Source organism: Schistocerca piceifrons, chromosome 1 (genome assembly GCF_021461385.2).
Source record: "Schistocerca piceifrons isolate TAMUIC-IGC-003096 chromosome 1, iqSchPice1.1, whole genome shotgun sequence".
NCBI lineage: Eukaryota > Metazoa > Arthropoda > Insecta > Orthoptera > Acrididae > Schistocerca > Schistocerca piceifrons.
Genome location: NC_060138.1, coordinates 1,114,821,444 through 1,114,834,301, shown reverse-complemented (window position 1 = coordinate 1,114,834,301; position 12,858 = coordinate 1,114,821,444). Strand labels below are relative to the sequence as shown.

The following is a 12,858-nucleotide window of genomic DNA, read 5'->3' as shown; positions in this document are numbered from 1 at the left end:
ACACAGTTTGCGATTGAGTACTTCGGGAAGGTAAATATGAAATCCAAAGAGAATACCGGAAAAACAAACGTTTATCATTATTCTGGGTAGCTTGGGAATTCAAACCTTGTCATGAGCAGAATGCTGCAAAGTCACCAAGTAATTAACGAACATTAAAAACCATGTGAAAAGTTTCTCAAAAAATTACTTGTGTCACCTACACGCTGTTTATTTAATCTATTACGATTTGGCACGCAGTCTATAGTAATGTACAATTGTTCTAGTAGATTCAGTTTCATACGTTTATCTTGCACATGCAAAATTGCTATGTACTCATCAGTTCCCAGCTTGGGGTAGCCAGTTTCATAAATATGCTTGGCTACGACTGACTTTTCGAAATTGCTAAGCCAAAAAGTGTCTCTGTTTTCTTTGTAACTAAATTTTAAGGCCCGCCAGTTTCGCTTACATAGGTGTTGCATTGACTTTCATAGATACATGCCGTCAAATATCTGTCTACTTCATGTTATAAATTGTTCTTAGTTTAAACCACATCATATGTTGGTCTTAGATACGGTATCGATTTTCAAAGATATGAAAATATTACCCAGTTGCTGGGAAATGCTACTAAAGTATGGAATTGTGACTCTCTTCGTTTTCTGTGTAGCATTCTCCTTTACATTCCTGTTCTGTTTCTTGTGTATTAATTTATTCACAGTGTTTTAGCGGTAATCTGGCTAGCTGATTTATGATGTTTAGGTCAGTCATTTTGTCTTGCTCATTCATTGAGAGTTTAAATGCTGTATTTATTAGACAGTGAAAGGCAGAAAGGTTTGGACTATTCGGATGACAAAATTTGATGTGTATTAAAATTTCCATCTCCTTTAACTACCTGAATAATTTGTTTTATCTGATCATACATTTCTTCAATCTCTTCATCATCTACGAAGCTTGTTGGCTTATAAACTTGTACTACTGTTGGGGGGGGGGGGGGGGGGGTTAGTTTTGTGTTTATCTTGGCTACGATGATGCGTTCACTACGCTTTTCATAGTAGCTTACCCGCATTCCTAATATTTTATTCATTATTACATCTACTCATGCATTACACATGTTTGATTTTGTATTTATAAACCTTAATTTACCTGACGAGAAGTCCTGTTCCTGCTGTCACCGAATTTCAGATATACTGGAGCCAATAGCCAATCCATCGGTTTGCGCATAAAACTTATTCTTAAAAGAAAAAATAATTATATTTGAGAACGAATTCTAAAACTTCAATAAATTCCACAATTGCTTGCTGAGATAGTCTTCTATACTTTTGCGAATTTGCTGTGATGACTCCAACAGCCTCATTAACAGGCACATTCACAACAGGGTTTTTAATATTTAAGGATGCAAGGTAGGCAGTGTCAGCAATAGACTTACCTTCGTTTCGCTAATTGTTACTGATTGAAAAATCAATCTCAAAGATGCAAAACCTTTTAATATTTTACCAAATACTTTCGTAATTTTACATAAAAGGCTATCCTACAATTAATGATCAACCTAACTGGAAGATTTAAGTTGCGTATTTTTTACTTTTTATTGGTAATTGGGATCTCAGCCATGGAGCTCTTAGATTCATGACAGAACAATGTACTTTTTCCCCTTTCTGTCAGTCATAAAGATGTACTTTTTAACAACTTTTCTAACTCCGCTTGTACCTTTTTCATTGTATCCGCAGCAGTCTCGGTAATGTTGTTTCTGAAATGAACTGCAGTGCATTTTTGACGTATTGCTATTCACTCACAATGATAGTAGTATTGCATTTGTCCGCCTTAGTACCACTCACTTTATTGGTATCAATCGTTTCGTTAACGGAAGTATCACGAAGACAAATGTCCCATATACACATATAGCCGTTATTCTGACGCTACCGCTGCCCAGGACAACATATGGAATTCCATTTTAATCTATTTCATTGCTTAACGGTGATGTGGATGTACATCTTAAGATCACATGGCTCCAGGGGAAATAGGCAAACTATTTCATTATTATTTTCATTGTTCTTGTTTGTGATTTATACTGGTCGCTTTTAGACATTCTTGTACGGTTATTCTGTTGATGAAGATTTGACCTTCGAAACGCGTAAAGTCTAGTGTTTTTTACACTGTAAATAGGCGGTTGATGTGACACTGTAACACTGGTTTTTACGAGGGTTATCCCTAAGGTAAGGTCTCCTATCTTTTTATAAGTACAAGACCTGTTTATTTCTTCAATGCTTTACATCAGTTTACAGCTTGAACATTTAGCTATTTTTGACATAACCACCATTTCTGTTGATGCACTTCTGTAGACGCTGTGGCAGTTTTTGTATGCCCAAGTCATGTTAGCTCCGCGGCTTTGGCGAAGAAGGATGCGCCACAGGTGTGACTGTTGCTTGGTCTCAGGTGTAAAGTGGTATGCCCAGGTTTCGTCACCCGTGACAATTGAGTCCAGAAAGTTGTCCTGTTCGGCTGCAAGGCGGTGAAGAAATGCGCGGGCAGCACCAACTCGTTGCCACACGTGTTCCTGAGTCAGCATGCGTGGCACCCATCTGGCGCACACCTTCCAGCAGTTCAAAGTTTCCGTTCAAATTCTGTGGGCGGTGCTTCGGGAAACCTCAGGAACCAACGTGCAGAGATCATCCAGGATGATCCGCCGATCTTCACGCATGCTTTGCTCAACCTTCAGCACTGTCTCCTCAGAGACTGATGGTGTCCCGCTCCTTTGTTCGTCGTGAATTTCGGTCCTACCAGCTGCGAACTCTCTGCACCACTTACGAACATTTTCGACATCCATGCACGACTCACCATACACTACCGTCAATTGGCGATGGATTTCAATCGGCGCAGTGCCCTTTGCGTTCAGAAACCGAATAACTGCACACAATTCTCACTTGGCGGTATCATCCACCGCGAGCTCCATTCTCTAAGGGCTGCCAAGCCAAGACTGAGCGCTTCAGCGAGGCGCGCACATGTTTACAAATACCGCCTGAAGCACTCTTCATAACAGTGTGACCAACTGTCACACAAACAGATTTTTGTACTTATAAAAAAATAGGAGACCTTACTTTTGGGATTAACCTCGTACAACCACGACCTCCATTTTTTTTAATTTCATTCATTACGTATAAAATCAGAATATGTGTTAAGATTTGATAAGATATCATTATACAAATTCACAACTCGATTTAAATGTACATAAATGTAAAACTATGCACAAAATGACTACGAAATCAGTGATTTGCAATTAGAATCAGTCAACTAGTCGTAATACCTAATGTGAAAATTTTTATGGTTATGGAATCGGAAGATCACATAGGCTCAATCGTGGGTAAGGTGGGTACCAGGCTTCACACCGTTGACAGCATACTGGGGAGACAGCCATTTTCTACAGGAGACTGCAAGCAAGTCCTTGTACATCCATTCTTGTAACTTTGCTCAAGTGGGTGACACCCATACGGTATAGCACTAACAGGGGACAAACAATGGCTGCACGAGTGTTCACAGGCTTGTTTGACTCAAGGGAGAAACTCGAATAACTTTCGGATAACCTGATCTGGAAGACGCTTCAAGACAGACAAAAATTATGCTGCGACCACCTTCTTACAAACTTTCAAGAACCAGTATTCAGTGAAGAATGTAGACACATCCTTCGTATCCCTACCTATCGCTCCCATAGAGATCGCGAAGACCAGACTAATCTACAGCAATTACACAGAGGGATTCAAGGAATCATCCTTCCCGTGGTCCATTTGTGAGTGGAACGAGAATAAACCTTAACATATGGTGCCACGCTGAGTACCATCCGCCGTGCGCTTCACAATGGTTTGCTGAGTATCTACATGAGGACGTTTAGAAATATGTTTGGTCACTTCTACCGCACGTTTTGATTTTGTTTCCCTATTTTATGCTACTACATCGTGCAACGTTTCGGCTATGATGGTTTTTCGGAATGTTTTGCGACACTTTATCTATTAGCAATGCCAGAAATGGTATTGTGGAAGTAATCGGGCAGAACACCTTTGTTCCATAGATCAAGACATTGGCGCAAACAAACAGCAGTGTTACGTACCTTATCTGGCAACGGATCTTCAAATTATTTCCAGTTCCGTTTCTTCGCGCGGCAATTAACCAATAAATTACACGGGAGAAACGTAAGAAGCAATTGCCTGTTTTCCATTAGGATCCAAATTAAACACAGGGTTCCGGAGCCTGCCATGCGGACGTCACTGAATGACGCTTCACTTAACGGAGTCCTAATACCAGCAGCGCCGAGTTTTCTTGCGGAAGCAACTGATTGCTTTGGTAGCTCGGTAATCTCGCGGAGCAGACTGCAAAAAGGCCGGGCAGCTACTGCGTGAAATTACGGGGGAATTTCCAGTCTAGGGCCGCACAACAGTTACTGCACGGTGGTATCTTCCGAGCAACAGACTCGCAACGCTTCGAATACGCCCGTGTTCTTCAAATACAGTGGCCGAGATACGGTACGAGCATTGAGAGGTTAAAAGAGTATCCGTGTGTGTTACATACGCACAATGACTTATCAAAACTATCGGGACACCCCACCATATTGCGGAATTGACCAGTACAGGTTAAGAGTGGCGGGCAAGTCAGTATGAAAAGACGCGAGAAGTATTGTGCTGTCAGTAGGATAGCACCGACAACAGAAGGGGTCGGTGAGATGATCTCAGAGACGTAGAACGTGGACTAGTTATTGTATATCACCTGAGTAACAAATCCAGCAGCGACATTTCAGCTCTTATAAATGTGCCAAAGTCGACGGTTGCCGATTTGATTGCGGCCTGGAAGGTGTAACGGGACATCCTCCTCTAGTATTAATTTTCCTCAACAGTAGTTGTCGATACCAGTATAGTTTTTCTAATTTTGGACAAGTCAGTATTATCTCAACTGCTTTTCTGAAAACTCGCTTATAATTTTACACACAATATGTTATTTTTCAAGCTAAAATTTATGAAAAGGAATTCCTTTATTTTGGACGTTATAATCGACAAAACTTAGTTCTGAATGTACAGTTATAATTGTTATTTTAGAAACATTTGAAATTACGGAATTATTTGGCACACTTAAAATTTCTATCATTAATTACGCAATCTAGTACTGTTTATCATGTTTATGTCTGGATTCATTTATGAGATAATAATCGAAACTAATAGAAATTCATTTGTCAAGAAAAATTGTATACCCTTTGGAATATTGTTGTTACCGCAGAGTGTGTAGTAAGCATGCCTTTGATGTGATCGGACGTATTTTTGTATTTTGGGCGAACAATGTAATTTCGTAATGATAATTAAAGCGACACCCTAGCTGCAACTGGGGTTAATATACATCATTGGGGACATGTTGTCAATGTGTGCCCCGACCGGGACTCGAACCCAGGATCTCCTGCTTACATGGCAGACACTGTATCCATCTCAGCCACCGATGGCACAGAGGATAGTGCGCCTGCAGGTACTTATCCCTTGCACGCTCCCCGTGAGACCCACATTCCCAACATGTCCACACCACTACATCGGTAGTGCTCCTAATAGATGTTTGCCCATCCCACTCATTACTCGTGGCAGATTAATCTACAAAGTCCCACACGAGTTGTGCATAGCGTGAGTGTTCGCACAAGGAGGTCAATGGCCGGGTAGCCGTATTTTAACTCGTAATGAGTGGAATGGGCAAGCACGGGGAGAGTGCAAAGGATAAGTCCCTGCAGGCGGACTATTGTTTGTGCCCTCGGTGGCTCAGATGGATAGAGCGTCTGCCATGTAAGCAGGAGATCCCGGGTTCGAGTCCCGGTCGGGGCACACATTTTCACCTCTACCCGTTGATATATATCAACGCCCGTTAGCAGCTGAAGGTATTAATATAATTCTAATTTCATTCTAGACGGCTGCAGGTCATCAATGGTGACATGTCCGAAAGAACAGACACCATATCCATGTAAGTATATAGTTCTGGCAACACCGGCCATGACCTTCTTCTTCTGTGCGGATGCCCACATATTACCCGAACTCTTACGGGACTTAGTAAGAATACTTCCCCCAAGTAATGAGTGAGTTGGGGTGGGACACTACGAATGTAGTGTGTGGACATACAAGGTGAGAATGTGGGTCACGCGGGAAGCATGCGCAAGATGGTCCCTGTAGTCGCACTATCCTCTGAGGCCTCGGTGGCTCAGATGGATAGAACGTATGCCATGTAAGCAGGAGATCCTGGGTTCGAGTCCCAGATGGGCCACACATATTCAACACGTTCCCAATTATGTATATCAATGCCTATTTGCAGTTAGGGTGTCGATTTAATTATCATTTCATTCAAGAGAAGCTGCACGGTCATCAGTGGTATCTATTCTTATGGGAACAGATACTATCTTCATATATAGTTAAAATATGGCTACCTGGCCATTGACCTCCTTGTGCGAACACACACGCTATGCCCCGACTCGTACGTGACTGGGTAGATTAATCTGCCACGAGTAATGAGTGGGATGGGCAAACATCTATTAGGAGCACTACCGATGTAGTGGTCGTGGACATGTTGGGAATGTGGGTCTCACGGGGAGCGTGCAAGGGATAAGTACCTGCAGGCGCACTATTATCTGTGCCATCGGTGGCTCAATTGGACAGAGCGTCTGCCATCTAAGCAGGAGATCGCGGGTTCGAGTCCCGGTCGGGGCACACATTTACAACACGTCCCCAATGATGTATGTCAACGCCTGTTTGCAGGTAGGGTATCGATTTAATTATCATTTCGTTCTAGAGAAGCTGCACAGTCATCAATGGTATCTGTTCTTTCGGAAACAGATACTACTTTCGTATATAATGTTATTTCGGCTTTGTTAATGTGGAAATCCAAAAGACTGTATGATGTACTAAAATGTGGCAAAATATACTAACGTAAAAACAAAAGTTCTGCAACAACAATCTTCAAAATTATTTAGATCAATTCAACCATGATGACCTAAAATGTGAGAATTTCAGCTTCAAGAATCAAACCCTTAGACAAGAAGAACTGGTGCCAACTCTACAAGAAAAGATAATTAGGAGCAGTGAGTTACCTTGCAATCTCATTCCTGAGAATGGTGGGGGGCAGTGGCTAGTGAGAAGGTCCGATCGGTGAGAGTGTTGGGGAGCCTCAGGTGTTGTGAGCAGCTTTTATAATCGCCGACAACACATTCCGCGTGAATTGGTAGGATAAGAAGTAACAACTCACTCAAAAGAATGTAAGTGTTTATTGAGCTTCTGAAATATGAGATATTCTTTTGAAATCAAGAGTGGTTCAAAATGGTTCAAATGGCTCTGGGCACTATGGGACTTAACATCTGGGGTCAACAGTCCCCTAGAACTTGGAACTACTTAAACCTAACTAACCTATGGACGTCACCCACATCCATGCCTGAGGCAGGATTCGAACTTGCGACCGTAGCGGTTGCGTGGTTCCAGACTGAAGCGGCCACACCGGTCGGAAAATCAAGAGTGGCAACATGATGCTGGAAGTGTTTTCCACCTTAATATATCGTACTGAAGCACTTTCGCCTCGTTTGTCTCGGTAGCTGCGCAGTTAACGCGACGGAATGTGAACTGAAAGGGCTGAGGTTCGATTGCTGGATGAGTCGAAGTCCTTTTTTCCACTTGTAGACTGAGTGTTGTGTTGTGCTTACTTTTATGTCGTCCTAATCAGTATTACTATTGAGGTAGCTGAATGGGTACTGCCTGACAGCCAATAAAAAAAGGATCTTTCTTTATTTTCTCTTTTCATGGATGAGAAAAGCTTCATGTATTAATAAGATATGCAAATCCAGATTTGTACATGGACTATAACGCATTTTTTGAGGCTTGGGGAACGTTTTCTTGTGGATGTGGGATGGGACGCTGCTGCAGCAGCCTAGGGTAGAATTTTCATTCCACTCATTCCAGCCACGAGAGATGAATTTTAAAATCAGATGAGCTACCATTCATTTATACTGAATCATCCATCATCCACTGTTTAGAAAGATCTGGCTCTTTGAATCAGTTCAGGAGCGGAACCCCCCCCCTCCCCCCCATCTATAGTTTGGTCCCCTCCCCTGAATCAACCAACCAACCAACCACCAGCTGGCAACTCCGTTTCCGGTACGGAAAGCCTGCCATGCAATCGAAGGTGCGTTCCTGGGTGCGACCTCGATTCTGCTCAGGATCTTTCCTGTTTTTCTGAAAAGTAATCTCTCCAAATTTTTTATTCTGTTCTCTATTGCATTACACGCTCGACTTTCCCACTTCGCTGCCGCAAGTTGGAACCCTCTGCCGCTAGAGGGCGCCGAATTGTAGCGTGTAACATGGTCGTGTGTAACGTACGAGGGGCGTTTGAAAAGTCCATGCAAAGTCCGAGAGATGGCACCACCGGCGCGTATCGAGGTCATGTTTAGTTAGCAGCATCTTTGGAAAGAACTCACACCAAGTTTCAGCCATATTGGTCTATTTCTTTGAGTTTGGCATTCGTGTGAATCAAGGAAGCCGAGTGATTGTCAAAAAATGGACGAAGAAGAATTTCCTGTTATGATTAATCGATACTTTATGAAAGGCAAAACGGCTCAGGAGACTACAGAGAAGCTTGATAAACATTACGGTGACTCTGCACCTTCAATTAGATCAGTTTATAAGTGGTTTCAAATTTTTCAGAGTGGCCATATGGGCACAAGTACTGCTGAACGTTCTGGACGCCCTGTGGAGGTTACGACTCCAGAAATCATTGATAAAATCCATGATATGGTGATGAATGATAGAAGAATTAAGGTGCGTGAGACTGCTAGTGCTGTGGGCATCTTGAATATTTCGCATAAACATTTGGACATGAGAAAGGTACCCGAAAGATGGGTTCCGCGATTGCTCACGCTTGATCAAAAACGGAATCGTGTGAAGTGTTGCAATGATGGTTTGCGGCTGTTCAGGAAGAATCCGCAGGACTTTAAGCGTCGTTTCGTCACAGTGGATGAAACATGGATACATTACTATACTCCTGAGACCAAACAACGATCTAAACAATGGGTTAAAAAGGGAGAATCTGCACTAAAAAAGGCGAAGACCATTCCTTCGGCCGGAAAGGTTATGGCGACTGTCTTTTGGGATTCGCAAGGGATAATCCTCATCGGCTATCTGGAAAAGGGTAAAACTATTACAGGTGAATATTATTCATCGTTACTGGTCCGTTTGAAAACCGAGCTGCAAGAAAAACGTCGGCGATTGGACCGCAAAAAAGTCCTCTTCCATCACGACAATGCAGCAGCAGTTGTGGTTGTAAAATTAATGAAAATAGGATTCCAACTCGTTTCACATCCCCCCTATTCTCTAGACTTTCTCCCTCGGACTACGATTTGTTCCTCAATTTGATGAAATGGCTGGCGGGAGAAAGATTTTATTCAAATGAGGAGGTGATTGGGTGATTGCAGCAATTAATAGCTATTTCGCAGACTTGGACAATTCTTATTATTCGGAAGAGATCAACAAATTAGAACAGCGTTGGACAAAATGTATAAGTCTAAAAGGAGACTATGTCGAAAAATAAAAATGGTTTACCCCAAACACGCAAGTAGTTTTTATTTTTGCGCGGGCTTTTCAGACGCCCCTCGTAACTATGTTCCTGTGTAAGAAACAGCGTGCTGTAATGGAGTTCCTGAGAGTTTCTCTACACGTGGAACACCCTTTCGTTCAGTATAAAAATGACAGGCGACACGTGAGCGCTGCGACATCTGCAACAATGCGACGCCTTTGGTTCACTGTCATGGATCATCCTGCATACAGTCCAGACCTGGTCCCATCCAATTTTCATCTGTCTCCAGATCTAAGAGAACACCTCCGACGACGTCAGTTTGATAGTGATGAAGCGGTGCAAGCGGATATGAGGCCGTAGCTTCGTTAAAAAAGTCAAACATTGTATACTGATGGTGTCGACAAACTGGTCTCTCGTTGGGAGAAATGTACTCGTTGCCAGGGTGACTATGTTGAGAAATAAAGATGTAGACGTGAAGAATAAAGATTTAGAATGTTAATAAAGTTTGGTCTATTTTAAAAGCTTTAAGAGTTTCCACGTAGAAGATTCGGAGGCATTACTCTTCATGACGTCATCGTAAAGTCAATGTTACTTCTTATTCTTAGAGATAAGATTGCGGCGCTTAATTCTATCAGTAATGGAATTTCCGAAAATATTTCTGTCACCGACGTTAAAAAACCAACAGGGCCATCTGTTGGTTTTTTGTTGTGCTTCGCTGTGATGATCGTGTCACTATGGCAAACAAACAAGCCTTAGAACTACTTAAACCTAGCTAACCTAAGGACATCACACACATCCATGCCCGAGGCAGGATTCGAACCTGCGACCGTAGCAGCAGCACGGTTGTGGACTGAAGCGCCTAGAACCGCTTGGCCACAACGGCCCGGCTAAGGTAAACATTCGGACTACTAAATTGAGCAGACTACCAAAACCTTAAATTACTATATATTTATATAGTTTTCTGTTTTCGTGATGCGTTTTCGATTAAATAAAACCGATATCCCCACGCTACCATCAGGTTACTTGTGAAAAACCCCTGAAAAATCATCTCGTAGTTTTGATAGTTACCGTGTTGAAACAAAAAGACAGACACGACCATTGTACAGTGCCCCCATCTACCCTTGGCTGTGGTGTCATGTTTGTGCCGACTTTTTAGTGCAGTGTTTTAAGTGAGTGTTAAGTGTTGTGCGACTTTTCCGAAGTGTTGCGAACAGAAATCATACTGTCGCTGGGTGTGATTTTTTTTATCTCTCTTGCGAACAGAAACCAGACTGTCGCTGTGTTTTTTAATTGTCTGTCTATTATTTTCCCTGTCTGCTTCCTGTGTATTTTACTAGCAACGTCAGCCGCGCGGAATTAGTCGAGCGGTCTAGGCGCTACAGTCATGGACTGTGCGGCTGGTCCCGGCGGAGGTTCGGGTCCTCCCTCGGGCATGGGTGTGTGTGTTAGGATGATTTAGGTTAAGTAGTGTGTAAGCTTAAGGACTAATGACCTTAGCAGTTAAGTCCCATAAGATTTCACACACATTTGAACATTTTTTACTAGCAACATCAACCCTTTGTTTTATGTTTTAAGTTCCACAATTTTCCACCATTTTCTACATCTACATCTTCATTTATACTCCGCAAGCCACCCAACGGTGTGTGGCGGAGGGCACTTTACGTGCCACTGTCATAACCTCCCTTTCCTGTTCCAGTCGCTTATGGTTCGCGGGAAGAACGACTGTCTGAAAGCCTCCGTGCGCGCTCTAATCTCTCTAATTTTACATTCGTGATCTCCTCGGGAGGTATAAGTATTTTACCATTTAAGTCACCGATTTTATCGCCTGCTTTTATTATTTATTGTATTCATTTTTTGTAACAAATTCTGTAGGCTGAAGAGCGGCGTACTAATCTGCTCCCAGCCCGCCCCTTCGGCGGGAATCGAATCTCAATAAAGAAAAAAGAAAGAACAAAGATTTAGAATGTTAATTAAGGTCTATTTAAAAAGCTTTAAGAGTTTCCACGTAAAATATTCGGAGGCATTAGTCTTTATCACGTCATCGTAAAGTCAATGTTACTTCTTATTCGTAAAGATAAGATTGCGGCGCTTAATTCTATCACTAATGGAACTTCCGAAAATATTTCTGTCACCGACGTTAAAAAAGCAATAGGGCCATCTGTTGGTTCTTTGGTGTACTTCGCTGTGCAGATCGTGTCACTGAGGACTACCAAAACCTTAAATTAGTATATATTTATATATTTTTATATTTTCGTGATCCGATTTCGATTAAATAAAACCTCTATGTTACCCCAAGCTACCATCAGGTTACCTGTGAAAAACCCATGAAAAATCATCTCGTAGTTTTGATGGTTAACGTGTTGAAACAAAAAGACAGACATCGTCCATTGTACAGTGTTGTTCCTGGTGTAGCTTTGTTATGTGGAAACTGACGGGAACTGGAGGTGATGTACTGAACTTATTCCAGTCCGATGATCGGTTCTCGGAATCGTCCCTGAAAGTAACTGGACAGCTACAGGCCTCCGAATTATTTGCCCTGTGGTGATCCTTACTTAGGGTGGTTTTATAACGTAGCACAGCTGAGAATTAGGTCTGGTCCGTCAGTAAAGGTTTTTGCCTCTCCCACCGCGCACCGCTTAAGACTGCGAGGAGGCAGCACCAGCGATGTGACATAGCGCGGCGCCACGGAAGCTCCGAGGTAGGGCCGAAAGGAGCGCTTCATGCTTCATCGGTGCGACGCTACGATGCTAGGACACTTATTGCTGAATCGTGGTGGCTGTTTCGCGTTGCTTGCCACCTCCAGGCGCAGACTGCGTGGCTACAGTATGTATGGGGCGCAGCCTTGGTCAAGTTGGCTTCCTACCATACAACACAGTCCAGCGGTCTGGGGCGCAGACAACTGCCGATCGGCGGGTACGCGCGCACCTGGGCTGGCAGCAACAGCGCCGCCTGTCCCACTGACCGACTTACGAGCGCAGACACAGACAGAAGACTGGCGGGGCAGGGGCACCACGCCAGCCGCACTGGCGCTTTCCTCTCGTGCGGGGGAGGGGGGCCTCGGAGAGCTATTTAGGAGAATTCATGTATGCCGCAGTTACACCAACGGGCACCATCTGCAGACGCGTACCAGATCAATATCTAGACACAGACAGCTCCCTCTCTAAATCTACATCTATATCTGTACTATGTGTACTACCTTACATAGGTTTCCCATATTTTTTGGCGTTCAATCCAAATCATATTACATTTTTCGGCCCCAACCCAGGACATATTTTTGAAATTAAAAGTCTGAACAATTTATAGAAAATTAAATTCTATTTGCTC

The 12,858-nt window shown here is 43.0% G+C and overlaps 2 non-coding genes across 2 annotated transcripts; both read left to right on the top strand.

Annotated features, from left to right (window-relative positions):
- Positions 1-5,738: 5,738 nt before the first annotated feature.
- Trnat-ugu lies at positions 5,739-5,813 on the top strand. The gene has a single exon. It is a non-coding gene; the product is annotated as a tRNA-Thr (tRNA).
- Positions 5,814-6,611: 798 nt separating this feature from the next.
- Positions 6,612-6,686, top strand: Trnar-ucu. Its single transcript has one exon. It is a non-coding gene; the product is annotated as a tRNA-Arg (tRNA).
- Positions 6,687-12,858: the final 6,172 nt, after the last annotated feature.